Here is a 13,864-nt window from a genome sequence, read left to right on the forward strand (position 1 = left end):
TGGTGTAATCTACTGCTGGTCTCCCTCTTCCATCTCCATTGTAGGCCAGAGAGCATCTCCTCCCCCATGCTTGGAATATATCCACCTTTGCTCCTGTTTAGCAAAAGAAAAGCCCCAATTTCCAATGGATGTGCTCTGGCAACAAGAAACGCAGGCCTGCAGGAGCTCTGATTGCCATAAAACCTTCTGAAAGTAACATCTGATACAGATTTTCAAAAGTTTCAAGAATACCATGGAAAACATTATCAGACTTGATAACACTTGAGGTCTTTGTTGTCTTGGGCTCTACTGGAGCCCAAAAAGCAATACTTGATAATGAGCAAGGCTGATAAAATTAATTGGTGAATCTGTGCAACTCACCTTTCCTCACTGAGTGTTGGGGGTTCAGAAGTAAGTTTGGTGGACCTCCATCTAAGTTGTCCTATTTGCAAATCATGGAACCACTATGCAATTAACCATCACTATTTGCCACCCTCTACTGAGGAAAATCAAAGACCCAAACTGCAGAACACGCTGCTTGAAACACCAGAGGAGCATGAGTAGCGCTGAAGGCTGGAAGCCTGAAGAACATACCACTCAGAGCCATGAGATCATCCCTTCCTACTTACTGCATCTATTCAAGAAGCAACATATTCAGAATGGCTCTTGATGCCAATACTTATGAGTTCTCATGATTTCTTGTGCATCACAGGCACATATGCGTTGAAACTTCATTACCATGCTGTAGAAGTTGCATTCTGAAATAACTATGGGCAAATGTAACTGGTGCCAGGACACAGCTTATCATCTTTACCACTTCTGGCAAAGCTCATTGTTCCCACCCGTGCACATCTGCACCACTTCTGTATTCTCTCCTGTGTTCACCCAGATGCACATGATGGTTTTTGGTTCAAATCCTAATGGAAAATAAGATGGAGATGGATGTTCAAGCAAATGGCGACAGGGCAAGGCCAATGAAATCACAGTGATGAGAGCAGAGATGAAGAACTAACCTCTAGTTTGACTAAGTGGTTTACACATACATTTTCAAATACTTGGGTTAGTTTAAAACTCATAGGACTAGTAGAAATGGCAAGAGAAGAGAAAGAGAAGGAGAAAGAGAAGGAGAAAGAGAAGGAGAAAGAGAAGGAGAAAGAGAAGGAGAAAGAGAAGGAGAAAGAGAAGGAGAAAGAGAAGGAGAAAGAGAAGGAGAAAGAGAAGGAGAAAGAGAAGGAGAAAGAGAAGGAGAAAGAGAAGGAGAAAGAGAAGGAGAAAGAGAAGGAGAAAGAGAAGGAGAAAGAGAAGGAGAAAGAGAAGGAGAAAGAGAAGGAGAAAGAGAAGGAGAAAGAGAAGGAGAAAGAGAAGGAGAAAGAGAAGGAGAAAGCCACAGGTACTCTGCTTTCAGCAAGTTCAAGGTTTGCCTTCCTTCTTTTGCTATGCCTGTAATTCCTCTTTGCTGCTAAGGTGCAAAGAAAGCACAGCCTTCAATTTTAACATCCCATTACCTGCATTTCTGTGCTGGCTCAAGTTTAGATGGAGCAAATCTGCCAGCTGGATCAAGGCCAGAGGGAAGAAGAAAAAAAGTTTCAAGTGCAAAGAACCAATTTATCAGGAACAAATCTTAACAACCAAAAGACACACTTCTGGTGGTGGATTCTATTCATGTGTGTAATAAAAACCCTGGTACAAGGTAACCTAACAAAATACCCTTTAGTGCCTATCTGAAGTATCTCAGGGTAGATAATCTTCAACTGCCAGTCTACATTTCATGTTTTTCTGGATAAATTTGGTGCCTGTGAGGACAAGGAATGCTGACACCGAATAGCCAAGGACTGTGCAGAGAACATCATCTTTCACTTGGCTCCGAAAGTATTTGAGCCTGACCCATAGCCTCTGGCTTCTCCGAGACTCCACACACTGGGCCAGCAAATCTCACGTGTGTTCCAAATATAGCCCCCTCCCCTAGTAGAGGCTGTAATACAGGCTTTGCCCTGCCCCAAATGCTGCTCTCAAACTCACCCATTGCTATCACCCTACACATCCTTGCCAGACCTCCAAAAGCAAAAAAGTGACGAATGAGACTTTTTTGGAAGTCTTGTGGGTGGTTTCAGAGGAATGAAGAGGAATATAGGTGAGAAGCCGCTCCCGGTGGCTCGCCATCCCTGCGGGATGGACTGCAGTCACACGTACAAGTCACATGCGCGCAGACAACGCAGTAAGACACACAACAACAGACTAGTTTGTGGAACACAGATGGCATTGCTGTCAACTCAACCCCCCTACAGGAAAAAAAAAAAAAACAACCAAAAAGGGAGGGAGGGGACAAAAAGCCAAAAATACAAACCAAAAGTCTCAAACAACACCGACCTTGGAGTTAAAGTGTCAAACAGTTCCACTCATACACAGGAGCCTCAAAGCCCTTCAGAGCCAGCGGGCTGCCAAGGCCTGAGACGCACCAAGCCAAGGAGCCCAGCATAGAAGCAGCGTCCTTCTACAAAACCAGCACGCAAGCTCCAGTTTTGCCTGAAGAACATATAGAGCAAACGCCAAGTCTCTATAAAGTCACCATTGTCCTTTTGCTTACCTGGACAACTGGGTATTGGTAATCCATACAATACACACCATACATAGCCAAAGATCCTTCAGCTAAAGGCCAAATGGACACAGGACTGGAAGCTTCAAACTCGAGTCTCCGTCTTTCAGCCTTGTGGGAAGGACTCTGGCAGCCCTGCGCAGTGCTTGGCTCGGGCCTCTGGGGCCACTCAGGTTGACACTAGCTCAGCTGAAAATAAAAAGAAGCTGCCTGGCTCAGCTCAGCTCAGCCCCTCTCTTCTGGGATCCAGCAAGGCAGCGCTCAACCATAGGCAGCAGACGCTCCTAAAATTAGAAATCCCCTACTGAAAACGGCCCTGCAAGCCTTGACTGAGAAGCGTTCTGTGACTCCCGGGCAGCAAACAGAGCGAATCCCAGGAAGAGGGGGACACAGGATCTTCGCAGGCACCGCTGCCAGGGATGGGAGGAAGCAAACAGCATTTAGGATCTGAAAAGAGCATATGTTCTGGGCTCTAGGTGCGTCAGAGGGATCACTCCCAATCCAGGACAGGGAAAAACATATGGGACTGTTCCTCCCCCACCCCCATACCCTTCTTGCTGTCCTCGGCAGGGACAGGTGCTGGGATTAGCATAGTAAAAAACCCTTTGGTGTCAGGGAGGGAGGGAGAGGGGACAAGCCACGTTGGTATCTCACGCTGAAGAGATCTCTTTCACAACGGAGTATATGCCCGTATCGTTTAACGCCTCTCCCTCCATCCGCACTTGAGGCGGGCAGGGACAGCTGCCGGAACGGGGCTAGTGGGGGGAGTCGGGCCCAGGGATGGCCCCACCACTCCAGCTCTGTGCCGGCAGGTTACCCCTTTCAGCTGTTCCAGTCAAACTGGGGGCTGAGGGGGGATTAACTCTGCCACAGGGGACATCGAGCAGTGGGGAGAAAGGGGGCAAGGCTGGGCAGGGCCAGTTGTTGTGCCCATTTTAGGAAGCCCGTCCTCCCCACTCCCAGGGAGGAATCTGCTCCCTGACTGACAGGGACAGATGGGGAGCTGTCCGGGCAGAGTCCAGCAGGCTCACCCCGCAGGCCCTGCATGCCGGGCACGCCACCCAAAAGCCCACTGTGGATTCTTAGAAGACACACCATGGCTGGGGGGGCCCGACCTCCCATAGCAAATCATATGAGGTTTCACCCATCGCTACACCAAACCACACCAGGTGGATGCATGTCCAAAACTGGGCTCCCAAAGCATTAACAGCCCAAAAGGTTCCCACTGTCCTCCAAAGGACAGCAGTGATAAAATCCCTCCCTCTGAAGTTTAAAAAATGAGGATATTATAGTGATCAAACCCAACAAGGGCTATCCAAATTTACTCCCGCCTCCATTTTAAATGTACATGGGGAGCGGTTTTTTTGCATTTCTAATATTTCAATTTTCTGTAGTGCTGCTGTGCATCACTGAACAGCCACCTCAGCCTAGCTCTGGGGTAGCTGCCTTTCCATCCTTATTGATAAATTCCTCCCCCTCAAAAAGTTAAACTTCAGATCTTTTTTTTTCCCCCAAGAGGTTAAATACATGGATCATTCTTGAGCGCAATTTGCATGCACGGCACTTTGTAATTTAGGTAAGGGGTGCCTAATCTGCAGCCCCTGACCCACCCAGCCTGGCAGGACAGCTCTTGGTTTGTCGGCTGCTCCCACTGCCCCACGGTGCCTCGCAAGACACAAGCTGGGCGAGTGGTCACAGCAGCTGCCGCCCACTCTCATCATCTTTCCTGGGGCCATAGGGCCGCTTCTTCCTTACAAAAACAGCACGGCCAATTTGAGGAGTATAAAGCATGACATTTTCTACATCTTAAAAAAAAAAAAGTTTCTATAGCCATTGTTTCTGTGTGAAGATTTGCACAGTGAGAGAAATTAATTGCCCATAAATGGGAAAGCAGCTATGCTTGTAGATCTCTTCACTGGGAAAAAGGATGAGGCTCCCACAATAAACTTCCATCTAATTCTGCCTTAGGTCAGTTTATTTTGCCCCAGACCAGCTTCCTGGAGCTCACATCATGCCTCCTCCTCACCTTCAGAAGGCTGTCTGTCCACCTCTCAGCACTCCCCCTTCAAACCCCACTCTGGGGCACAGACAGTATCTGGTTTCCTCTGAACAGCCAATTCTTTTTTCCCTTCTCCTTTCTGTAACTACAGATTCAATAGGTGCCTGCCCTTCATTCTTTTGCATAGCTCGTTACTATGCACTCAGGCAATTTAGTATCTCCAATAACATCTTTTTATGAAAAGCCATTAATTTATAAAAACCTGAAGTCTTTTCCACTGCCTGTTTTTGCTACTCAGTATTAGTGCCCCAGGTTTTAAAATCAAATCCCTGAATACGTTAAAAACCTTACATTTATTTCACAGTCCAATTCTTGCCATTTCCAAACAGGCCTCAGGGGAATAAAAGATATCCAAATCCTAGTGCAGATACCTTACTATCTATACATACCAGCAAATGGGCAAAACAAAACAAGGAGAGGGAGCATCACTTAAGCTCCTCTTTTGTTTTAAATACAGATTCAGATAGAACTGCCATGCTCTGAAGTTGTTGATGCAGATTTAAATGTTCGCCTTAACCAGCATTAAGATACTGGGGTGACACTTTGGTAAAAAAGCATCACACCTCCTGCGTCCCACAGATGATTAAATGACAAAAACTAGTTTTAAACTTGTATGTGCCATGGTGGATACAGCAGGATTAAACAGACTTTATTGACTGGTAATAAACTATGGAATTTCTGCAGGGCTGGCCATAATGGCTGGTTTACTACTGCACATTGAGTTGCAACCAGTTTTCATCAAATGTAAGATGGCGCTGCACTCCATAGTTTTATTTCAAGATAAAGGCCCAACTTCCTTGCCATATAACCTGCTATGCACATGCATTTCCAGTAACACAAGTTAGGTAACTGTTATAAAATTATAGCCTTGTTCCTGCAAATGCTTGCACATATGAATAATTTTTAAATTACATAAATATTTATACTGCAAAAGAGCTCCGGACAGACAGGATGAAATCAATTGCTATCATACAACGTCATCTAATCTTTTCATAAAATTCATCAAGCTACATCATAGAACTGGGTTTTGCAGCTACGCTACCCCAGCCAAAAGCCTGCTCTAGAACCTCCCTCTCCAGCAGTTGGGAACTGTGTTCATCTCCAGCATAACATTATTCCTGAGCAATTTCTATTTCTTTTTGTTCATGTGCCAGTACCATCCTCTGGCTTAACCGTATTTTCTCTTTCCTTTACAACTAAACCTCCCTGGTGTATCCCCTCTCTATCCATCTTAACAAGCAGCTGTTCTGCTCTTTTCTCACATGACAGGCTTGCTGTTCCCCAGCCTCTAGAAGGCTTTTCTTGCACCTGATCAACCCCATGCTCATTGCTCATCTTTTTTTTTTCTTTTTTTTAAAAAAAGACATTACCCAGAACACCATAGTTAGCTCTTAATCCGTTTCACAGTTCCAGCACTAAACTGCATCTTCACGAGCCTCATCAGTACTTTCCTTTGTAGCACCATATCAGAAGCTGTAGGACCCATCTACACAGTATCACGTGAAGAAAAATGCATGAAGTTAAGAAAATGGGCTATCTTGAAGACAGATAGGCTGATATGGCGCAATCCTATTGAGATGGATTTGTGTTGCCTTTTATCTCATTTTTCATTTGTGTCCAAGCCTTTAAATACTATTTTTGTCTTGGATTTTGCATGCAGCTGAAGTTGGACCAACACGTCTGTATTTTCTCAGATCATTCCCCATCATCAACAGGGCTATTACACTTCTCCAAACACCTGGTAGCACTCCTGACTTCATAGATTAAAACTTGTATCAGTTCTGGAACTTCATGGACCAGTTTCTGATGCTTTCAGGAACAGGAATCACTGCTCCTGAGGCGACCACACAGCCCAGCCCAGCCTGCATGCACGAAGGTCTTTGAAATGCCCAAGGTGGAGGTTTCTATGGTAGGTTCATACCCATTACCCATCCTGCTTTTGCTTCCATGATCAACTCTATCTGTAACAACAACAAAAGATTTGTTCATTTTTTGTGATCACAGTGCGTATCCTCGTTAATTACACTAACCTCAACACTAAGTGGCCCTACATCTTCCCTTCTTCTCTCTACTTGTATTTCAATAATTTGTCACCCATTTTCTTAGTAGCATTTCCAAGGTTGGCAGTTCTCACTTTATCCCTACAGTTCCTGACCTTAAAGGCATAGTAGTGTCTGCTCCTAAGTCCTTTTTCCATCCCTTGTAAATTCTCTTTTTGCATCTAGTAGCCTTTATAAGGTGATTGTGCATCCAGTTAGGCTGAAGTTTCTTCTTACAAGCTTTTCTGTCTTTACTTATATCAAAAATTTGTATCCAAAGTACCTCTAACAAAAAAACAAACAACAACAACAAAAATACACACCACACACACACAAACCCAACCACACACCTCTATATTCAAGACTAAGTTTTCAATCCAGTTCACTGACTTCATTAAATATGATTCTATGACATATTTTGCTTCATGTATCAAAGCCTGAATCATGATCACCCCATCTAAAGGTGGGGACATGGAGGCTTCTAAACAACTTGTTTTCCTGTAGTAGTCATAGCACCAATAATTTACTCACTGTCTTAACAACAGGTGATGATGCTATACTGAAAAAATCTTTTGACCCTATTATTATCAGCAACATTTGTTCTCCAAGCCTTATCTGAGAAATGAAAGTTTCTTGTACTAATATTTCTAACGGTACGGGGAATAGTATCATCTCAGAGCCTCAAAATCATATCCAAATCCAATCCTACAAGGGATTACAGCAGACTCACAGCAGCCCCTCTGGGACCTCTTTTACCATTCTTCCCCACAGCAATTTTGACCAGAAACAGATCCTGCGTTATCAGTATTACTCTTCTTTCTTCTTTACAGTCTACTGCATACAATACAGCCTATCGTCTATTACATCTACCCTATCTGAACTGCACATAATCTTGAATGCATGTTAAAGCCATGATTTCTATTCTTGCAGATTGATATTATCCCTATAATATCCAGTTTCATGTTCTGCACCAGTAGCTCTGGTTCCTCTATTTGTTATTTCTAATGCCAGGAGCCTGAAAAAAACCCTGATATGTTTGTGCATTTACTGATCACACAGCTCCCAGCTCCCTCAAGTAAGAGCATCACCCATCTAGTTACTGTTAAATTTTATTATTATTTTTATAACATCAAATTTTATTTTTTTCCATGTCCTACCCACCCATCGCATTGCCTAGAGATACTGTTTTACATGCTGCTGTAGCAGCATTTACCTAATTTTCCTCTTTCTGCGTACTAAGCAAAGCATGGAGAATACACAAGTTTTCCCAACGTTCTCAAAAGCTAGCATTTTGCTTCACATGCACTGATCTCTTTGATGTCTGCAGACTACGGAGCATTTTGGAATACACAAGACCACAGCCCTGGGCTCTGCTTTGCCTGCTCTCTTCAAACTGCTTACAGCAAGCACACCAAGTCACAATTACAATTATAGCTATAAGAACAGAAGCTAGCCATAGTCTTCCTATACTTGAAGTGCATCCATGGTAGTTCCCAACATTTTCCACATACCTTTTTTTTTTTTAATTGCTAAAAACTATGGTACTGTGGGGACACAGAAATACAGCATGGAGTCTGAGATATTTCCATACTGCACAGTCATTACACCACAATGATCTTTACTAAGGAAATTACACAAACAGTTTCATTTTATAAACTGAATTTATAAAATCTTTAGTATAATTCTCTGTTCTCCAGACAAATTAATCCAAGCCTTATCTAGTTACTCCCACTAAAGAGCTCTTACCTCCGCTGATTCTAACTCTTCATCGCTAGAAGCCTGGCTGATGCTCTTCCTCTCACCCACCAAAAATGGCATCTTTAACAATTAGCCAATCACTACATCTGCTAAACTGGGTCATCAGGGATCTGATGAGCAGCTTACAATATGTCTCTGCTTTTTAAAGACTGATGTAAATGTAGGAAACATGCCAGCGAGCAAGGATGCATTTTCTGGCTGGATATGTACTGATTTCCATAGCAGCTAAATACATTGAGTGGCTCAGCCAGCTCATACCATTGTTAGACAAGCAGCACACAGCACTAAGATCACATCTTTAGAGCTACAAGAAATTCTCATTTTGCACCAGAACAAGTCTCGTGTCCTGAGCACGAAGGTGGCTTTCAGTCACTCCAGATGAATATATTGGAAAGTCATAATTCCTCTATAGGGCTACATTTTCTGGGCTGTGTTGCTTGTTTGGTTTGAATAGGTATAACATTTTTCAAAGAGCTGTGTGATTTTTTTTTTCCTTCCAGTTGTAATATAACCAACATCTATAAAAATTACATATGGTCTGGTAGTTGTTATTTTGACCCTGAAATCATTCGAGATTCAAGTGGGGAGGACATAAATGTAGGCAGAGCACGTACGGCAAAGCTCAATATTCAAAAATGGCAAGCAGAAGCAAAGGTGATGACAAATAGGTGAACACATGAATTGGTTTTCCTCACATTTCAGAAACCTGGCATTTTCACACAGGTGTCCTGATCTTGAGAGCAAGAAGATCTGGTGGTGGATCAGGTATGCAAAGGAGAGAATAACTTGGTGCGAAACCAGCACGTTCCTTGCGAGTGAAACGTGTTAAGCATGCAAATCCTGAAGATCAGGAACAAGATGCATTAAAGAGAAATGGAACCGGCAGTTCTGGGAGATGTGGAGTAGCTGCAGAAGCAAACGAGCGCATGTTGGATTAGTGTAATAAGGACATCACAGGAAAGAATTTCAATGTGTTGGTAAATCCATAAGAACCACTGCTTGCCTGAACTCAGCCTGATCAGTTAGTGCTACTGATTTCTTCTTGTTCATTAGGATTAAGGTTCCTAAATCACATTAACACAAATGAAATTACCAAAAATAGACTTTGAATCCAACAAAACTAAAATCTCCCTGGCAGAAGGGCTAAGAAGCCCAAAGCTAGAGAAAGTAGCAAACACCGAGTTACGGGTAGCAGAGAAGACAGTCGCATCACACTCACTGCTTCTGCCAGGGAAATTCCGCAGGTAGACAATGGAACCTCAGTCATTACACATTCCAGTTTTCATGGATAAAATTCACAACCTCAAGAAAATTTTAGAGAGGAAAAATACTGAAGACAACATTTAATAAAATGAAAGCTCTGAAATAGCTCCTGGTCATGCCCTTTCTCCTCAAAGTGCTGGAGATCTCTCTTTTCAATCTCCTTCTACAACATGTTCTCCATTCACAAGACAATTTATTTACAAGTGATGGAGTTTGCATCTGCCTTTACCATTCTAAACACGCCCAAACCAAGCTCTGTAGTCCTGAAACTGATGTAAAGTGGCTAAACAGCCAGGTACCATGCATGCTCTAAACTATGGGCACAAGATACTTGCATCCTGCTGCCGCCCTCAGCTATTCACTGCATCATCACCTTGGCACAGCTATTAAATATTAATGGTTTGTCTAGACTGGAAAACTAGCACAGTTTTAAAACACAATTACAAATACACAGCATAAAAGGACAGGTCAGAATTAAAAATAATTATTTCTAAGTACCACTTATTTTCAATGCCTCAACAAACTCTGCTTTAGGGAAGGACAAAGAAAATGGAGGCAGAGCAAGGATATCACGTTGGTCTGCTGAAGCAGCATATTACAAGACCTTTGTTTGCTGGAAAACTCTTTTGTTTTGTTGAGCTTTCTTACAGTTATCCAAGTAGAACAGTAGCATTAGCAAACTCCAGAAACCTACAGACCAAAACAGGACTCGTGAAATCACAAGCCTGGATCTTCCTCAGCCAGAAAACAAAGCTCTCTGAATACCCAATCTATGGAGTCATGGCTGTCAAGAAAAAACAAGACTCTTGGAGAAACCGCAGGAGAGTAAAGACTCTTGATCCTGAAGTTAGATCTGTGTAGGTAGAGCCTTTCTGAGGTTAGAAGTACAGATCCTGCCCACACAACTTCAGCGGCCGGACAAGGACCCAGAGTCAATTCAGGCAAAACTCAAACTGCCCAAAGTCTGTCTCTGAAATTGTTGCAAACAAAACATGTAAGGCAGTGATGAATACTCATCTGAAGTTTGAAAAACCCTGTGTCAAAAGATTGTGCTCCCAGAACTGAAGTTTTATGCACAATGCCAGCTAACGAGCTGGCTCCAAGGAAAGCAGCTTTAACAGAACAATAACTCATAGAAATATATTAGTGATGAAGTTGCAAAATAAAGCTGGCAGCAGTCTGGACATACTAACAGCATACAGAATACACAACTTCAACTTTAATTCCTACTCCAACCCATTGCTTTACACGCATCACAAAATCTGTTTTAATGATGCTATCTTGAGAAATCTCCAGCACATCTGAGTGTAACAGGCGACAGGTTCAAAAGGAGCTTTTAAAACCAGACAGGCTCCATCACCTTAGTTATTATCAGACACACAATATAAATGGGGAAAAGAAAGTACACACAGATTTTTCCAGAAAAAAAAAAAAACAAAACATGTGTTGGGCCTGGGCCTCCTTTCAAGGAGAACTCTTAAGTGCTTGGCACTGCTTCAGGAAGAAAGTAAGTGTACTTTTGGGCTAAGCAAAGAAGGTGATCGTAGCAGAGTTTTCTTTTGGGACCACTTGTATTTGCACTTATCTTGGTAATGCTACATGTCCATCAAAATGCTTTTTGCCTGTTACATGAAAAACAAAAAGGTGTCCAGATGCAGAATTTCAACATCAAAGAAGTTTCCTCTTGGTAGTTTAGACATTACATGACAACCACGCTGCCTTTCTATATTCCTTTGGGGGTGGTGGAGAAAGGGGATGCAGACAGAAAGAAAAGAGCAGAGGCAGTTTTCCTTCAATGTAGAGGCTGCTGGATGTACCGACTAGCTTCAGGAACTCAAACAGATAAAAGCTTTGACCATTTTGTCTCTCATACTCCCACTTGATTTTTCACTTAACAAGTAGCAGCAGTTCAATTAGCTGATCCTTAAGGGGACGACTTCATACCTAGACAGTTAACAGGGAAATGCAAAAGACAAAGACTTGACTCTTCGACGAAATACAGCAGCTTAAGCTTGAGCATGTCTCCAGATCTCTTGCTAAGCTTAGAAAAATTAAGGTTAATTCCTTAATTAAAGAACTATCTTCCTAAGAATAAATATTATTAAAAGTCACCAGATGGTAGTATCAGAGATACGCTCACCAAGTATTTTTAATTGAATGAATCACAAACTAGGGCTGGACTGCACAGGCGATTTCCCCCATAGTGTAATTATAGTTACACCGTTATCTCAGCTCCACCAGCACGTTGCCACGTGGTAGCTGTGGGGCCGCCGGTGACACCAGGCGCATTCCCAGTCCCTTGCAAAGGCTGGCGGGATAAACTACTTTTGCTGAGGGTTTGAGCGAACACGTTTTACCTCACCTTTGCCTGGGGTGAAGGGAGCACACGATCAACTATTGCACAGCATTTCAGTACATGACCGTGTCTGACTCATCCAGCTGAGTGCTCGCTCCCCAACGGAGACGGTTTTGCTATGGATTTTCCTCCTCACCTCACCTCCCAGCTTATCAAATTGCTTCCATGTGACAAACTAAAATAGAAAAAGGTACTTGTTCCAAGTTATAGAGTGTTCATACAATAAATTACACTAGTACTGACTTAAATTCATCCCACCTTAGAACAGGATGCCTTCCCAGCTACACACACAAAAGCAGAATTTGGAGGAACTGTTTTCTCAGGCAGCATTTTGTTCTTTTGACACAGGAGCAAAGGCATTCTCTGCCTAACTTGGTTCAAATGGAATAGCAGAGCAGCTGCCTACACACTGTAACCGTGCAAGCAAGAGACAAAACATGTCAAAAATATTAAGCTAAACTCTTAATAGAATGGAAGTAAAAGAGAAATAAACAGGCAGCACAGTCTACGTGAGACAGCCGAGTCTGAGACCACGTTACTGGCAGGAACTGAGGAATTGGAGAATATCATGCAGGCAGGACCTTTGGCTGCTGCAACAGCAGGTCACCAAATAAATCTCAGGAAATAATTTGGAAACAGTTCCAGCGTGGCAGTATACAGAATATGATACGTTCAGCGTAAATCTGTAAAGACAATTTCATGATAGAAGAATTACATCTGCCCATTAATTTCTTGTAGGCCCCAGTTCAAAATATCGCTCTCCTGCTAAGCTTCAGATGATGAATCCTGCTTTCTCCTCATTCCCATTAAAAAAATAATAATAATACCAAACTCAGGCAGCTCAAAAGAGATTCAAGAACAAAATACCAGAACTGCTGCAGTTAGGAGTTTGGTGCATTTGCTGCGTGTACAGAAATGATCCAGAAATAGCACGCAAAGTCGAGGTTTGGCAAGAACGATGCAGTTTACCCTGAAAGAGCAAAGTCAGACACGCTATATGAATGGTGACAGCAGCAAGTCATGCTTTAATGTAGGGAATGACCCCAGGGACTACTCTTGTTGAGGCAGAGGTGCTAGTTATTGCTGTGTCCCTCCTCCAGTGGTTTTAGTGGAGAAGGCGGCGGCTGCGGTAGAGAACAGAAGAGGTATGTTGAGGCTATGCCAGCTCTTAGGCAAGAAGTAGTCTTCACATTGCCTTCTGCCTCAGACTAAGACAAAAACACTAAAAGGCAGCAAATACCAATATTTTGTTTGGTTGGGTTTTTTGAAATCTATCTATTTATCAGAAAGCAGGAGTGATCAGAATTCTGGAAATCTTGTTCTTCTCACAAGGTCTCAAGACATTGGGACCAAGGTCTACCATAGGCACAGAAGCTGTTACCCACACTTCTCTCCAAAAGCCAAGAAGACTGACTAAAGCCTGACATGGCTCAGTCCCAAAGCCTGTCCTGTGGGCTAGCTTCAACTTCCCAGCAAGTTTTAAAACAAGCTACAGCAGCTGAAATCCTTGGACAACAACCACTGGGGACTTTCTCTCCAGTTGCATCATCTGCACAGTCAAGATACATGCTCTTTTTAGAAGCTTTCTGTAGCCTCTAAAATTTCACACATTCATTCACCTCAATTTGCCACTATCTGCATCCTCTGTCCCAAAGCCAGGAAGCCCTAAAGATGGTTTCCTGGCTCCCAGGAAAACCCTTATCTCTGTGTTCTGCCACTATCAAGAAATTGCCATCAAAGACTTGACTCGCGTTCTCCGTGAACCTCTCCAGTAAGTCTGCAGTGGGGCTATTCTCACTTTGTGGTAACAGGATTAC

At 43.1% G+C, this 13,864-nt stretch overlaps 1 protein-coding gene across 1 annotated transcript in view; it reads right to left on the bottom strand.

Moving 5' to 3' along the window:
• The window catches only part of RBFOX2 (RNA binding fox-1 homolog 2), a gene marked incomplete at its 5' end in the record, with an annotated part of 167,551 nt that overhangs the window by 82,821 nt on the left and 70,866 nt on the right, over window positions 1–13,864 (bottom strand). The gene's annotated exons all lie outside the window — the stretch shown is intronic.

This window comes from Nesoenas mayeri, assembly GCF_963082525.1.
Source record: "Nesoenas mayeri genome assembly, chromosome: 1".
In the NCBI taxonomy this organism is placed as follows: Eukaryota; Metazoa; Chordata; class Aves; order Columbiformes; family Columbidae; genus Nesoenas; species Nesoenas mayeri.